The sequence below is a fragment of the Tursiops truncatus genome, chromosome 18 (assembly GCF_011762595.2).
Source record: "Tursiops truncatus isolate mTurTru1 chromosome 18, mTurTru1.mat.Y, whole genome shotgun sequence".
In the NCBI taxonomy this organism is placed as follows: domain Eukaryota; kingdom Metazoa; phylum Chordata; class Mammalia; order Artiodactyla; family Delphinidae; genus Tursiops; species Tursiops truncatus.
Window position 1 is genome coordinate 34437168 of NC_047051.1, and position 16071 is coordinate 34453238.

The following is a 16071-nucleotide window of genomic DNA, read 5'->3' on the forward strand; positions in this document are numbered from 1 at the left end:
TATTGACCCTCAATTCTTCTACTTTGCAGCTTCCCTCTTATCAGGAGATGTCAGCATTTAGTGCAAGGACAAATGCTTACCTCTTGGTGAGTAACGTAGACAATGCCTCCAAGAGACAAATAGCCCTTAGGGAGGGGGAAAAAGTCTTTCAAAAAGGTTGATGCCCAGAGGAGGCATTTTCAGTCATCTCAGCTTAGAGGTCAAATATCCAAAATAAAAAAGGTTAAAAAGAAGAAGAAGAAGAAGAAAGCAAGGAAGAAAAGAAACAATTTTCTTATCTCATAGTAATAAGGCAGTTTTCCTTAAAAAAAAAAAAAGACTTAAGCCTTAAATTCTCTTTCCTAATCAAAATGTGCTTTTCCATCTTTAGACTATTCCTCTTATATCCTGTATTATTCATGATGTTTAATTCTTGAAATAGCACATGGCTGAAAACAGAAGCTAACCTCTTGTCCACTATGAATTAAATCTTCTTTTCCTAGGACCCGTCTACAATGTACAATTTGGGGTTTGCCAACATAATCATTTTCTCTGAAATAAGTTACAGCATTTTGCCTTTTCACTATATATAGTTATGCAATATATTGTTAACACAACATAGTTAATATAGTAAATACAACTATAACACACATGATATGATGCCACTTTGGTGATTTTCTTCATCCATGTAACTCTGAAATTTGACAGTATAGTTTTCATATTCTAATGAGCTGAGTATTACCTTTGCAAGGATACAAAAATAAAATAAATTCATAATACTCTTGTGTGGTTTGCCCCTGGGGTGGATTACCATAATGGGGGGATATTTGAGCCTTTCCCCAAGTCATTAAAAAACCTCCAGCGAGCAGTCCCTTGTCCTCTCCAGGGAGTGGGGGGAAAGGATCTTTAATCATAATAATCCTGGGAGATTTCCTGAGAAATCTTGGAAATAAGACATCTGCTTCTGTGCCTTGTTGTTTTGCAGAATAGCAATGATTGCTTTAGCAGCTTCTATTGCCATATGTGTACAATAAGTAAATGAACATAAAATTGAATGAACGCATAAAAGAAGGATAAACCCACCCAGCTTAACAAATCCACTCTCTCACCTGCTGTGCCCTGAAACATGAAAGAAAGAATCACGGGATCATAAGGATTAATAAAATAACAGTCTCTGTTAACAATATTGACAGGAGGTATAAGGATAATTTGTCTGATGTGGGACAAACAGCTTAACTGCTTAATTTTTTTTTTTTAAGGGCAAATCATTCATTTATTGTTTAAAGATTGCAAGACAACGTCTGAGTTTCTGTAGCACAATTTAAATGTTTTACTTTTTTGATAAAGCAGAGTATAATAGAAAAAACAATTAGTTTCCAGTAATATCTATATCTCTATTCAGAATTAAGTCTTCCACAGACATGTAACCTGGAAACAAAAGACTGTTACAATAAGCAAAGCTTCAACAGAGCAGCTACTTTTTGGGCCAGGGAAAGGTTCATCCCTATAGGAGGATGATGTGCTATGTAAAATGGCTGCAAGGTCACAGCCTTGAGGGCATTGGAAGTCTATTATCCTATTCCACATTAAGTAGTTTGGTGAACTTCAAACGTCCGTTCATCTGCAACCAAGCTGGCAACTTTTAACTGATATTTCAAGCAGGTAAAAAATAAATTAAAAGAAATCCCTACACTGATGTTCCTTGATTTACACTGTAAAATGGTTCATTAACATGTAATTCTGGCTAAGAATTACATTTGAGACTCCTTGCTCAGATTTTGGTTAACAGTACAAATCTTTCAGAAATTCAAGTTCTTATTAATCAATAATTTTCAGCTAGGATACCTTCAGGCATCAGCTGCAACTACAGAATAGGTGCACTGCCTCAGCGCTTTGGAAAGACATAACCTAGAACACTACTAGCAGACAAAATACCTGTTACTAGACAGCATATGTGCAGTAGAGCAAGACAAAAACATATATTCATATGTGCTGCGGACCAGCCGGAGAAAGAGGATTTCACCGCCCAGGACCAGAAGGGAAGGGGTAAGGAACTGAAGTAGCACCGATGATTGGGGTCAGAAGGACGAAGACAACTGATGGTTGCAAGGCAAATTTTATTGCGCTGCAGTTGCAGATTATATAGACTAGAAAAGGGAAGGTTGCCAGACGGTGGTTTACATTATGTACAGACTGTCTCGGCTCAGGGTTAACTTCCCTGGGAGAAAACCCATAAAGCCAGAATCATCAAAAATAACCTACACGTGCAGGGGGGAGACAGCTTTGCTTATCTCAGTTTACGTTCTTTCTGATCTCTGGGCCCTAGTGATTTATTTCCCATGGAATGGAACAAGAAGGGGAACAAGTAGGGACAGTCCCTTCGAGCAGGCAGTGAGCGGCAGCATGCCTGGCACATCCATAGCCTGCTCTCATGGCTGACTGCTTCCCACAGGTCCCCCTTTTTTATTTTTTAATTTTTGCTGCAAAATTATTCCATGAAGCTTAGTGCCGAGAGTAGTATATTGTTGCATGAGGATACGAAACAGACATGAGAAGATTATTATCAATAATAGGCAAATTATGGCCAGGGTAATAAATCCTGACAACCTTCCAGTAATCCAAGACTGAGGGTTTAACCACTTTAAATGATCCAGTAAAGTTTGAATTACATCTTCTGGTGAAATATCATGAAGATGTGCATTTTGTATAACCTGAATTTCAGCATTTAACTTCTTAAGATCAAGACTAATATTATTATCTGACCAAACACTCAGCAGATGCATTTTTACTTTTTCCCATTCCCAAATACAGTCATTGTACTTTTTAGGAGTAACACAAATCCATGTATACTTTGCATGACAAGCTAAACGCATCCTCAATTTTAATGCTGCCATCTGATCTCCAATCCCCATAACTGCATTTTTAAATTCATCTAACTTGTTATTAATCTGTAAATCTATGTGACTTTGTAAAGATAAAGCAAGACTGGTATTCTGAGATAATTGATTAGCAAAGTGAGCATGATTAATACTCTGTGAAAGAGCAAGACCGGCAGTAGCTGCGGTAGCAGACAGAGCAGCCAAGGCAAGTAAACTTACTATTAGCCACCCAATAAAGCATCTCCTTCTCTGCAAGGCTTTAGAGAGTTCCATCCATGCCTGTACTCCAGTATCTTCATACCAAGGTTCTCTCAGATGTACAGGCACCATAACATATATGGGTTGCTTTAGTATAAGCACAGATTGCGTTCCTGCAGAAGGGAACACACAACTACTAAAAATACAATTAACACAGCTAGTATTATATCCTCCTTTGGAAGAACTACCAATGTTAATAGAACCAATCAAAAGTGTATATGGAGGAGCAACACAAGTTATAACAGGTGTATTGGAATAAGTTAGAGCTAGTTTCCTTATATCCCAGTTCTTTTGAAATATGATTGATAAACCTATCTATGAAGGGAATAGAAGAGATAAGAATTGACCCCTTGGTATAATCTATAGTACACCATATTTGGTTATTATTCCAAGATGCATTGCAACGTTCAAAACTGGATCCAGGAAAATTAATGGTCATAAAAGGAGGAAATTGATTTTTTGATTTTCTGTTAAGAATAGTAACCTTATGTCCAGCTATAAGTATCCCTTGTCCTCCAAGTAAACACTTCATACAGAAATAATTTCCTGAATCTTCACCTGTAACCTTGGCTATAGTAATAGTGGAATCCCTAAGTGGTGAGGCGTATGAGATTCGACCTCTAATATTAATAGGTTGCCCATTTTATACCAAATGATGGTATCGTTAAGATCCTCTCGTCGGTTGGTAGCCGGGCATGTAAGAGTAATGTTGGTTCCTGTAAAACGAAGGATGCCTGGAGAGTCTGACAAACTAATTGATTGATCCGTTCCCTCATAAACATCTGTATGCTCATAACTAATAGCCTTTACACATCCAGTTTCCAGATTCAATGGGCTAAGACAGACAGGATGGGTACTAAACCAGTTAGTATAATTTACAGACATATTGATTTGTTTTATATTCCCAATAAGAGGCCCATAAACAGTATCATTGTAAAATACAGGAAACTCTGCTTCAGACCAAGATATGGGTTGTAATAGTGGAGGATCAGGTACATAGGCCCAGTAAGTTGCTGCATTAACAGAGGGAACACATGAAATGGTTGCCAACATAGCCAAAAATAAAGTTACAGGTGTAACAGGATTATTCTGTTGTTTCACTAACTCTTGAGCTCGTGAAACCAATTGTTTAATTTGTCCCCAAGTTGGAACATCACTCCTTTGAGTCGTCCTGGCAAGTGGTCTCCTCTTCTTCTTTTTCTGAATCAACAGTGTCAAATTTTCGGGAGAGATGCAGAGCTTCCTCATCTTCTGAACTAGTTGTGGGCTGTGGCGAGCCATCTATTTGCTTGACTAAGCGCTCAGAAAGCCAGCGACGTCCAGGCGCTGATCTGGGAAAGATACACACGTGACCACGGCCCCAAATCAACACAGGATCAGGACCATGCCAAGTGCTGGTTAACGGATCTTTCCAGAGGAGCTCCGGAGATTGAGAGGCCAATCTTGGCTCAGCCATCAACCTCTCCCCTGCAGACCGGCCAAATTTATCAACAGTGCGAAAATTTAAAATAAACAAAGCATGATTTATAAGGTTATGTGGTGTTGTTCTGTATAATTCCCCCTTTTTTATTTTTTCAATAGTTAGCTTTCAAGATCTATTTGCACGTTCTATAATACCTTGTCCTTGAGGGTTATATGGAATGCCTGTAATATGGGTAATTTGTAATGAATTACAAAATGTTGCAAAAGCAGCACTAGTGTAAGTGGGCCCGTTATCTGTTTTAATAATTTTGGGAAGGTTCGTGAAAGCAAAACAGTGTAATAAATGAGTGATAACATGTTTAGTAGCTTCTCCGGTCTGTGCTGTAGCACAGAGGAAACCAGGATAAGTATCAATAGTGACATGAACAAACTGTAATTTCCCAAAAGACGGGATATGAGTAACATCCATTTGCCATAAATGACTAGGTAATAATCCACGAGGATTAACACCATAATGTGGAACAGGAAGGTGACGTAAGCATTGCTTAACAATTTGTCGGGCAGCTTCACGAGTAAGGGAAAATTGTTTGCGTAATGTAGCCGCCGACTGATGGTGTAAAGCATGCGATTGTTGTGCTGCTTGTGAAGCAGTTTGATCATAACTTACCATAATATGAGGGTGTCCAGGACATGCACCATGAGTATCAACAGTATGAAGATAATGAATGCAATACATTAGCCATTCTTGACAGCATGACGAACAGAAAGTAGGAGTACGGTAAATTGGGATATGTCCTGCTTTAGGGAAAAGAGATTGAGGAGGAGGAGTAACTTCAACTCTATTCTTGGGAGGAAAGTGCACAGGATAAAGGTCACGTTTAGATGGAGTTAAAACATCTGCTGTCACATTAAGTTTAGTCAATGGACCAGGCAAGTTAGAATGAGCACGGATATACAGACCTGCAACAGGACCATCGTGGGAACGAATAAGCTGTTGAAGCAAACAAAAAGAGGATGATAATTCAGGGTCATTAGTATGTCCTATGGTCGCAGTCTCCAGAAGAAATAATAAGCTAATAAGATATTTACTATCAGAAAACAAATTAAAAGATATAGAAGGCAAATGTTTAAAAGCCATAATGACAGCATACAGTTCAACACGTTGAGCTGAAGTCAAGGAAGTTTGTCTAATGAGTTTTGTTCCGTCGTCAATGATTACAGTATCCACTCCTGAAGAAGAACCGTCTGTAAAAACCAAAGGTACATGAGGAATAAGCTGTTGCCTAATTATAGAAGGAAAGATATGAGTTAAGTTTGCTGAATTGGATCAATTTATCAGCAGGGTAATGGCATTCCAAGGTATCTGAAAATCCTGCAAGAGCAAGACCCCATTAATTACTATGTTGAAAAAGCCAATTTTGTTGACTAACTGAATAAGGGATAATAATTTGAGAAGGTTCTGTATTTATAAGTTGTAAGCATCTAGTTCTACCTTGCATTATTAAATTACTAATAAGTTCATAATAAGGGTTAATAACTTTAGAGGGTGTAGATTTCATATGAATCTATTCAATAATTCCAACAGTTTGCCATAAGACGGCAGTAGGCACATAAGGAGTTGGACAAATTATTAAGAAAATTGGAAGGTGAGTATGAACTCTAGTTAATTGTGTAGAACTGACAGATCTATTGACTATTTGTAAAGCTTGAAATCCTTCTGGAGTCATAGAGCGTGAAGAAGAAGGATCTGAGTCACCTTTAAGAATATCCAACAAAGGCTGTAATTGAGCAGTAGTAAGTTTTAAGGAAGCCCTTAGCCAATTAATATCTCCAAGTAATTTTTGAAAATCATTTCATGTTTTCAAATTATCAACTCAAATTTGCAGTTTTTGAGGCCTAATAGTAGTGTTATCAATATATTTTCCCAAATATAAAAATGGAGATTGTCTTTGACTTTTGAGGCAATGACCAAGCCAAATGATCGTAAGGATTGTTGTAAAAATTGAAAAGCAGTCTCTAATAAAGAAATATTATTAGTGGCTAAAAGTATATCATCCATATAATGTATGAGCTATAACGTTGGCAACCTTTTTCTCACAGGAGTCAAGGCCTGAGCCACATATTTTTGGCATAATGTAGGACTATTTGCCATGCCCTGAGGCTATATTTTCCATTGACATCTCCTCATGGGTTCCTTAAAATATAAGGAAGGCAAGCTAAAAGCAAAATGTTTTCTATCTTCAGGAAACAAAGGAATAGTGAAAAAACAATCTTTTAAATCTATAACTAAAACATGATAATTGTGTAGTATGGCTGTTGGAGAGGGTAGGCCTGGTTGCAGAGCTCCCATTATTAGCATAGTTTTATTAACAGCTCTTAGATCCTGTAATAACCTATATTTTCCAGATTTTTTCTTGATAATAGAAATAGGAGTATTCCAAGGACTATTGGAAATTTCTAAATGCCCTAATTGTTCCAGTACTAATTGTTCTGCAGCTTCTAATTTCTCCGTTGTGAGGGGCCATTGGTCCACCCACACAGGGTCATCAGTCAGCCAAGTAATTGGATCAGCAGTGAGTGGAGGAGAATCCAAGGCCCCTAAGAAAAACCTAAAGCTTGTCTATCATTTTTTATTTTCACATCAGTAGGATAGACAGTTCCTTGTTGATTTGTTCCCAGCCCTTTTGTGGGAAGAAATCCTTGATTCAACATCATATTAGAGACTTGAGAATTTGGACTATAAAGTAATACTCCCATTTCTTTTAATATATCTCGGCCCCAGAGGTTTAAAGTCAGCTCAGGCAAAACATAAGGCTGGAAGTATCCTGAATGGCCCTCACTATCTTGCCATAATAATAACTGACTACTTTGCACAGGAGAAGAACTTTGTCCTATTCCTTGAAGTTATGTAATAGTAGGACTAATGGGCCAATGTTTAGGCCAGTGTATCTGTGCATAACAGAGACATCAGCTCCAGTGTCTAACAAACCTGAAAAAACCTTTCCATTAATGGTTAATTTCATTTCTGGACGTTCTTTCCCTATCTTCTGAATCCAGTAGGCAGCATTAGATGATCCAAAAGCCTCTGTTTCTCTCTTTTGATGTTGTAAAATTTGTCCACGAGGTACAAAGGGCAAAAGTAGCAATTGTGCAATTTTATCGTCAGGAGAAATAGTTATTATATTTTTAATAGTTTGTGCCATGATTTTTATTTCTCCTTCGTAGCCAGAATCTATGACTCCTGGCATAATAGTTAAACCCTTCATGGTGACACTACTTGTTCCCAATAACAGTCCCATCAAACCCTTGGGTAAAGGTCCATAGATGCCCGTAGAGAGGGCCTCAGGACCCATTTCAGGAGTTAATACATATCGGGTGGAGGTACTGAGGTCCAGTCCTGCGCTTCCTGGTGTTACTCTGGAGAGCGAGGATATTGTATGTTTTTGTTTCTGGTTAATGTCTGATTTATAATTTGAGAAGGATACACAGACATTGGCCCTATTGTTTGTTGGGGCCGGGGAAGGCCCCGGCAGGAGTTTTCCGACAGTGGTGTCCCATCCTTGTTGGCCACTGAGCAACAATCTCGTGCCCAATGTTTTCCCCTATTGCATCTAGGGCATAAACCAGGGATTTTCTGACCATCTGGAGATTTTTGAGTAGGGAAGGAAGGACTAGGTTTAGAACTAAAAGATCTACATTCTCTAGCAAAATGACCTGCCTTTCTGCATTTAAAACAAGTCTTTGTTTTCTTTTGATTGTTTTTAAACCCCACTTTAGTTAATGCTGCAGCCATAGCAGCACCCTGTATATAAGCAGGCCCAATGTCTGCACAAAGGCGAATATAATCCTCCAATGTTCCCCGTTTTCTCCAAGGTCGAATCGCAGCCTGACATGCATTATTAGCGTTTGCAAAAGTTAGTTGCTTAACTACAATTGTACCAGTGAGTCCATCCACAATGAGTCTCCCCACCGCCTGTAACAATCTATCTACAAAATCAGCATATGGTTCATTAGGTCCCTAATTTTTGAAAGATCCTCAGTTGTGTGTGTATAAGGTAATTTCCTCCAGGCTTCTAATGCTAAATGATGTATTTGAGGATAAGCAACAAAGGGATAAGTTAATTGATCTTGTAAAGAAATACATTGTCCTTCCCCAATCAGCATATTACAATCAACTGGAAAATTATGGGCCGCATTCTTTTCTGCTTGTTCAACAGCCCGTTCATAAAAATCAAACTTCCATATTAAATAATCTCCACCATTTAAACAAACTCGTGCTATAGATTTCCAATCAGCGGGGGAAGAGCTTCTCCTGCAATAGCTTCTCCTGTCAACCATAGCAGTAGTAAAAGGAGCAGTGGGCCCATATTGAGCACAGGCAGATTTTAAATCTTTCAAAACTTTAAAAGGAAGAGCCCGATGCTCCCTAATAGCTTGTTGAGGATTATTAGGATCAGGTCTTTCTATGACAGGACAACAGAAAATAGGATCTTCTCCTCGTTTTATTGCTCCTTGTACAGCACGCTGCAAGGGACTGAGCATTTTTACAGATGTAGATTTTTGAGGAAGACAGTCCTTACTAATTTGAAGCTTTTTCACTGACTTATTTATCATAGCCATTAGAAAATGTTCCTCTTCGGGCTTCCCTGGTGGTGTAGTGGTTGAGAGTCCGCCTGCCGATGCAGGGGACACGGGTTCGTGCCCCGGTCTGGGAAGATCCCACATGCCGCTCATCTGAAATATTTAAATTAATTAGCTCTTTCAGTTTATGAAGTGGCAACGCAGTAGCTGATAATACAGTCTTTTCTTCTGTCAGAGGCTTATGTTTTTTTGACTTTACATTCAAATCAACACTATCATGAGAAGAATCTAAACATTCTTTTATCAGATTCCACACACTAAATGTAACAACAGGAGTATGAGTAGGCCCTCGAGACTCATAATAATTTTTTAAATCTCCAACTTTCTGCCAGATTTCTATGTCAACAGAGCCGCCATCGGGAAACCAGGGAGATACATCACGGATATGCTGCAAAAACTCAGTCAGCTGTGAGGTAGAAACTTTATTACCCCGAGCTTTAAGCATCGAAAGTAAAACCTGAGCAAATAATTCACACTCCTTTGAGCCCTTTTGCCCCATCTTATTTTACTTCTGACTATTGCCTTATGCCTCTATTAGTTTCACTTTTATTCGTGGCCACACATATTTTGCATAAGGGTTCTCTTACTTGCATTTTCTTTTTCTTTTAATTGCCTTCACGCTTCAGGTCCCTGTTTGGGCGCCACTTGCCGCGGACTAGCCGGAGAAAGAGGATTTCACCGCCCAGGGCCAGAAGGGATGGGGTAAGGAACTGAAGTAGCACCAACGATTGGGGTCAGAAGGACCAAGACAACTGATGGCTGCAAGGCAAATTTTATTGCGCTACAGTTGCAGATTATATAGACTAGAAAAGGGAAGGTTGCCAGACGGTGGTTTACATTATGTAAAGACTGTCTCGGCTCAGGGTTAACTTCCCTGGGAGAAAACCCATAAAGCCAGAATCATCAAAAATAACCTGCACGTGCAGGGGGGAAACAGCTTTGCTTGTCTCATTTTACATTCTTTCTGATTTCTGGGCCCTGGTGATTTATCTCCCATGGAATGGAACAAGGAGGAGAACAAGTAGGGACAGTCCCTTCGAGCAGGGAGCGGCGGCATGCCTGGCATGTCTGTAGCCTGCTCTCAAGGCTGACTGCTTCCCACACATATGTTGGCTTGTTTAAGCCTCAAGCCCTCGATCCTTTGTGGAAATACAATAATTTCTTTCCTATGGTTTTCAATACCAAAAACTCAACTTCCAGAAGGGCTAAAGTCTAATTTGTACTCTAAACCAAGTAGCAGTGCAGTTCACTACTACTGAGGCTGAATCCATAAAGACTTCAAGACCACGTCCAGAAGACAAGTTTTAATATATAATACCCTAGAATATCTGAAACATAATTATCATATACATAGCTGGTCCTTCAGAGCTTTTTACCTATAACGTTTTTTGATGAAAGTTATTTAATGTACTGGAGATAACTGTGACTTACTGATCAAATATTTGAATACTTATACTTACCTGGGATTTCATTTCTGCTGAAAGAAAAAGGAAGAACAGGACTCAAAAAAAAAAGCAAACTTTAGAAATGAAAGTAAAAATCTTATCACACACTATCACTTTTGGAAGCAGCATAGAGGGGCAGTCAATGGTAAAACACTGGTGAAATAGGTCAAAACTCTAGGCCAAAAATCCATTATTATTATCATCAGTGACAGTACCACAACTGTGCCCTTCATAATTAATAATCACTCCTAAGAATCTTCATTTGGCACCAGATGATGCGGTTAAGAGAAACACTCTGGGAGGTTTTGAATCAGACTTGGTTTTTTGTTAGCCAAGTTACAGGAGAATTTTTAAAGTGGGGGGAAGGGAAGAAGGAAACGGACCAGAAAAAGAATTTAAGCCATCATCTATAAACCAACAAAGCACTGATAGTTCCAAACATTATATCAGACACTAAAATGAGTGATACAGGCTCAAGTGGTTTATAAAACCTATAAAAAGACTACACCAGCAAAGTCCCCATTTATCTGTAGGGTTCAGAAACTAAAACAAGGAATATTTTAGCTTAAAACCTTATCTCAAGAGAATCATATACACTTCACATGAACAAAAATACCTGAAACCAAACATTTTTAAAAGCTCCAATACCTAAAATATAAAGAAAAAAAATTATTCAGAAGACTCAATCAATCCATGATAATCACAAAACGGCTGGGCAATCTCTATCTCGCTTCCACACTAACTATCCATCCCATGGAAGACCAAGGGAGATCAGACCTTCCAGACTTACCTTCCAGACCTTCCAGACACCTGGCTGCTGCAAAATTCTATGGAGACTCCTTGTGGAACAGCAGTTTCCCATCTCTTGTGTCTCTCCCTATCATGATCATGCAGGAAGCAAGTCTGGCTGTGCTATTTCTTATCATTGTCATCCATCTTCAACATGGTATTGTACAGATAAGGAGAAAGTAATTCCCTTTCCCCCAGAAGGTTGAGGCTCAGGTACAGGGGTAATTCTCTTGTACATACAGTCATTATTTAGGCCGACTCAGTGACTTCAACAGGCTTAATCATGTGATCAGGTTTGTTGCCAACTGCATAATGTTCCCACATCTGTAGATAGAGCCTCTCTAGTTCCATTGTGTATTGTTTGGTGTTGAACAGAGGGCTAGATGTTCTCTGCTTCCAGACTTTGCCACGAATTTTCTTCAGGTATTCTAGATCAGTTCGCAGTTTCACAGCTATGTCTTCGTATTCTTGTCTATTTTTAGCAATAAGCTCAAGACAACCTAAACAAGTAAGCTGGGAAGCTGCAACTCAGGAAGCAAGAGTCTCTCCTGGCATAGTCACCATGGGTGTCCCTGCCCAAAGGACATCCATCCCTGTGGTGTGTCCATTACAGAGTGGAGTGTCCAAGCAGACATCAGCCAGCTGACCTCTCCGAACATGTTCCTCTTTAAGAGCAACAGGTGAAAAAATGATACGGTTCTGGGGGAAGGCCCATATTTTGTGCATACTGTTGAATATTAGGTTCTCCTACTGCTGGAAAACGCAACAGCCACAGTACACTATTGGGAACACCCTTCAGAATATTTGCCCACATCTGCAAAGTAGATGGGTCAATTTTATATAACTGATTAGTTACAGTACACAATGGCATCTTCCAGTAACCCATACTGAGAACGTGTGGTTACAATAATGGTATGGGGAACCTCCTCTCCAGTGGCAGCCTTATTGTTGATCAAGGTAGTTGCCAGCCCATTGCTAATACTGAATCCATTAATTGCTATCTGAATTTGTCCTCTGTTAATCATTTCAATAACTGCTTCTGCAATAGTATTCATTGGAATGACAGGCATATTAAGAGCTGTATTACTGCTGTCGGTGTTGTGTCCTCCATCAGGACATTTCATCTTGACAATTTTCACATCTGGTAGACTATCAAGAAATGCTTTGAGGTCGATGTCATTCAGCACAATCCGATTGTCATAAATGTGCCCATTGGACTTAAAATCGATGACTGCTTTCTTCTTCAGGTGAGGGAACATATTAGCATGATCACCAATAAAGAAAGTATGGGGCATATAAGCCAGTTTCTCAGAATACTGCTCAGCAACTTCAGCAGGTGAAGTTTCCTGATCAGTGATGATATAATCCATGAAAAGCGTGCCACTAGTCCCAGGGTACCCCAGCCACATTGCCTGAATAGGAGCTAGCCTGAGAGCAAAGAGTTCATTTCGAGCACCCTTGGTATAACCATTCATATTTACAAGGATGTGTATACCATATTGATGGATGCGATCAGCTGCTTTTCCATTGCATGGAATCTGAGAAAGATCAATGAAATGATTGGCTTCTGCCATCACTTTCACTCGGAAGTTTGTGCCATCATCTGGGCTCAGGGCATAACAGAATACCTCAAATTTATCAGGATTGTGCATGCCTGGAATAGACTGCATAAGATGAGAAGTAGGATGATTCCCAAAGTCAGAACTCACATATCCTACACGCAGTCGACCATCACTGAGCTTCAAGTCTTTTGGATGTTCATACGGTGGTTTATGAAGGACATTTATGTTATCCAAGCAGAGGTTCCCATGCCTCTCAGCAATAGCCTTCCTGACGCCATGAGAAAGAGGATACAGCATACTATGATGAGGCTGCACAGAAGGCAACCTATTCTTCTCTAACTGGTCAGCCACAATGCTGACCAACTTCTTCATTCGCTCATCATAGTCTGTCCAATCAGAGACAATCTGCAGGCAATGAGCCAAATGACAATAAGTGTCAGGAAAATCAGGTTTAAGCTTCAGAGCAGTGCGATAAGAAGCAATTGCTTCTGGAATATTCCCTGAATCCTTGTGAATGGAAGCCAGATTGCTGTGGGCATCCGCAAATGCAGGGTTAATCTGAATGGCACGAGTATAACACTGCAAGGCTCCCTGAACATCCTGCATTCTCCTTCAGAGTGTTTCCCATATTAGAGTATGCATCAGCAAACGTAGGACTGATTCGAATAGCCTCCTTATAATGCATCAGAGTTTCCTGCAGTTTTCCCTGATGCTGCAATACACTTGCTAAATTTGAATGGGCAGCAGCAAACTCTGGGAAGACTTCTAATGCTTTACAATACAAGCGAACTGCCTGTTCAATGTTTCCCTGTTCTCGTTTGAAATTGGCTAGGTTATTCAGAGAGTCTGCATGGGTGGGACACAGCCGGAGAGCTGTATTATAACAACCTTCTGCTTCGGCAACACTGCCCCTCTCTTTGAGAGCGTTAGCTAGGTTGCAGTAAGCATCAGGGAAATGTGGTTGCAATTCAATAGCTCGCCTGTAGGTGTCTATTGCCAGATCTATCAGGCCTTGCTCATAGTATACACAAGCCAGGTTGGCATGTACCATTGCATGATTTGGACTCAAGCTTAGGGCACAAAGGTAAGCTGCCACAGCTCTGTCACAAATCCATGCCTCTTTCAAGACATTTCCTAAATTGATATAAGCATCCAGAAAATTGGGGTCAAGGGTGACAGCCTTTTCAAAGTAATGAATTGCAAGCCAAATCTCCCCTTGTGCATTGAAAACACAGCCAAGATTACTCCAAGCTACCACAAAGTTCGGTTGCATCTCAATTGCTTTCAAATAACATGCCTTGGCTTCTTCCAAGCCACCCAGGGCTTTAAGCAGGTTCCCCAAGTCACTGTGAACACGGTACAAATCAGGATTGTACTGAAGGGCAGAGACGTAAGCTTGTACTGCCCCTTCCATGTCACCTGCTGCCACCAAAGCAGCTGCCAGGTTAATATAACCATCGATGAAATCTGGTCTGAGATGCAATGCATACCGGTAATGCTCAATTGCTTCCTGCAACTGCCCTGTTTCCTTGTACACATTCCCCAAATTCGAATAGGCTTCTGCCAGAATAGGGTTCTGTTTAATTGCCAGAGTACTAAAGTGGGCAGATCTGTCCAGCCTTCGACACTGGAAGTGTATAGATTAAAGTAATAAAAGTACACCAGTGTTGTCTGGCTCTTGTCTCCAGAGCTGCATGCAGTGTCTCTCAGCTGCCTCAAAATCTCCTGCCTGATATTCTCGATGTGCCAACTCAGCTAACCCTTGGAAGGAAAGCATACGTTTCGTTGGTTCTGTGCTGTCGGCCACGTTGCCCACGGAAGACGCCATCTGGAGCTTCTGGAGAGAGAGCGAAAAGGGGGTAATTGAGTCCCGCTGCCGCCACTACTGGCAAGAATGTTTCTAGAGGTAGCAAATACGAGGGCAGCAGCCATACCACTGCTTTGGCAGGCTTAAGCGACGGCAACAGTTACAGGCACCGAACCTTAGGAACTCTGGTTGGCCATCTACCTCTCACGGTCTTGAAATCTTAATTCTTAACCCTGCCCTCTTCCACCATTTTTCTCCTACTCAGGGAATAAAAATTACCTATACATTTGCCTTAGAAGAAATCAAAAGTCAGTAGTCCACTTTTTAAAATTTTGTTTTCTGTCCAGTTGGAAATGAAATACATGATTGAATTTTCTTCATCATTCATATAGTCAATGTGGAAAACATTAGGGCCATGAATTTCAATACGGTAAGATCAGAAAATTTTCAATTGGCCTTCCCAAACCACTAATAAGTAACCAATGTTGTATATAATGTTAAAATCTTAGAGACTGAGTTTGATATTTAAAAAGTTCTGAAAACATTAGCTAATTTTTCCTCATCATATTTCTCATGCCTCAAACCTGAGTATTACTTTTTTAAAAATAAATATTTATTTTTATTTTGGCTGTGTTCGGTCTTCAATGTTGTGTGCAGGCTTTCTCTAGTTGTGGTGAGCGGGGGCTACTCTTTGTTGCGGTGCCTGGGCTTCTCATCACAGTAGCTTCTATTGTTGTTCCACAACTCTATGGGTTCCTTTTTAGGTCCTACGAAGAAGCCTAGAAATTAGTTCATGTAATTATAGGTTTTTGCAAAATTGTCAAAAGTGAGATATTTTAACTTCCATCAGGGAAGACCAGCATCTCTTTCTTTGCCAATTTTCCTTCCATCATATTCTGCTACACTGGATCATATTGGAATGGCCACCGGCTTTTTTGAAATCTGGCTAAGGATATATATATATATATATATATATATATATATATATATATATATATATATATATACTTTTGCGTTCCGCGGGCCTCTCACAGTTGTGGCCTCTCCCGTTGCGGAGTACAGGCTCTGGACACGCAGGCTCAGCGGCCATGGCTCACGGACCTAGCCGCTCCATGGCATGAGGGATCCTCCCAGACCGGGGCATGAACCCGTGTCCCTTGCATCGGCAGGCAGACTCTCAAACACTGTACCACCAGAGAAGCCCTAAGGAGATGTTTTAAGTGAGGCTATTATGTGATTTTCAGACACCACCATATGTAATTGACTATATACTATCCCATTACAGGAAT

General features: G+C 40.0%; 1 pseudogene; it reads right to left on the reverse strand.

Annotated features, from left to right (window-relative positions):
* Positions 1-1285: 1285 nt before the first annotated feature.
* LOC117308810 (UDP-N-acetylglucosamine--peptide N-acetylglucosaminyltransferase 110 kDa subunit pseudogene) lies at positions 1286-14921 on the reverse strand (annotated as a pseudogene).
* Between the last annotated feature and the right edge of the window lie 1150 nt (positions 14922-16071).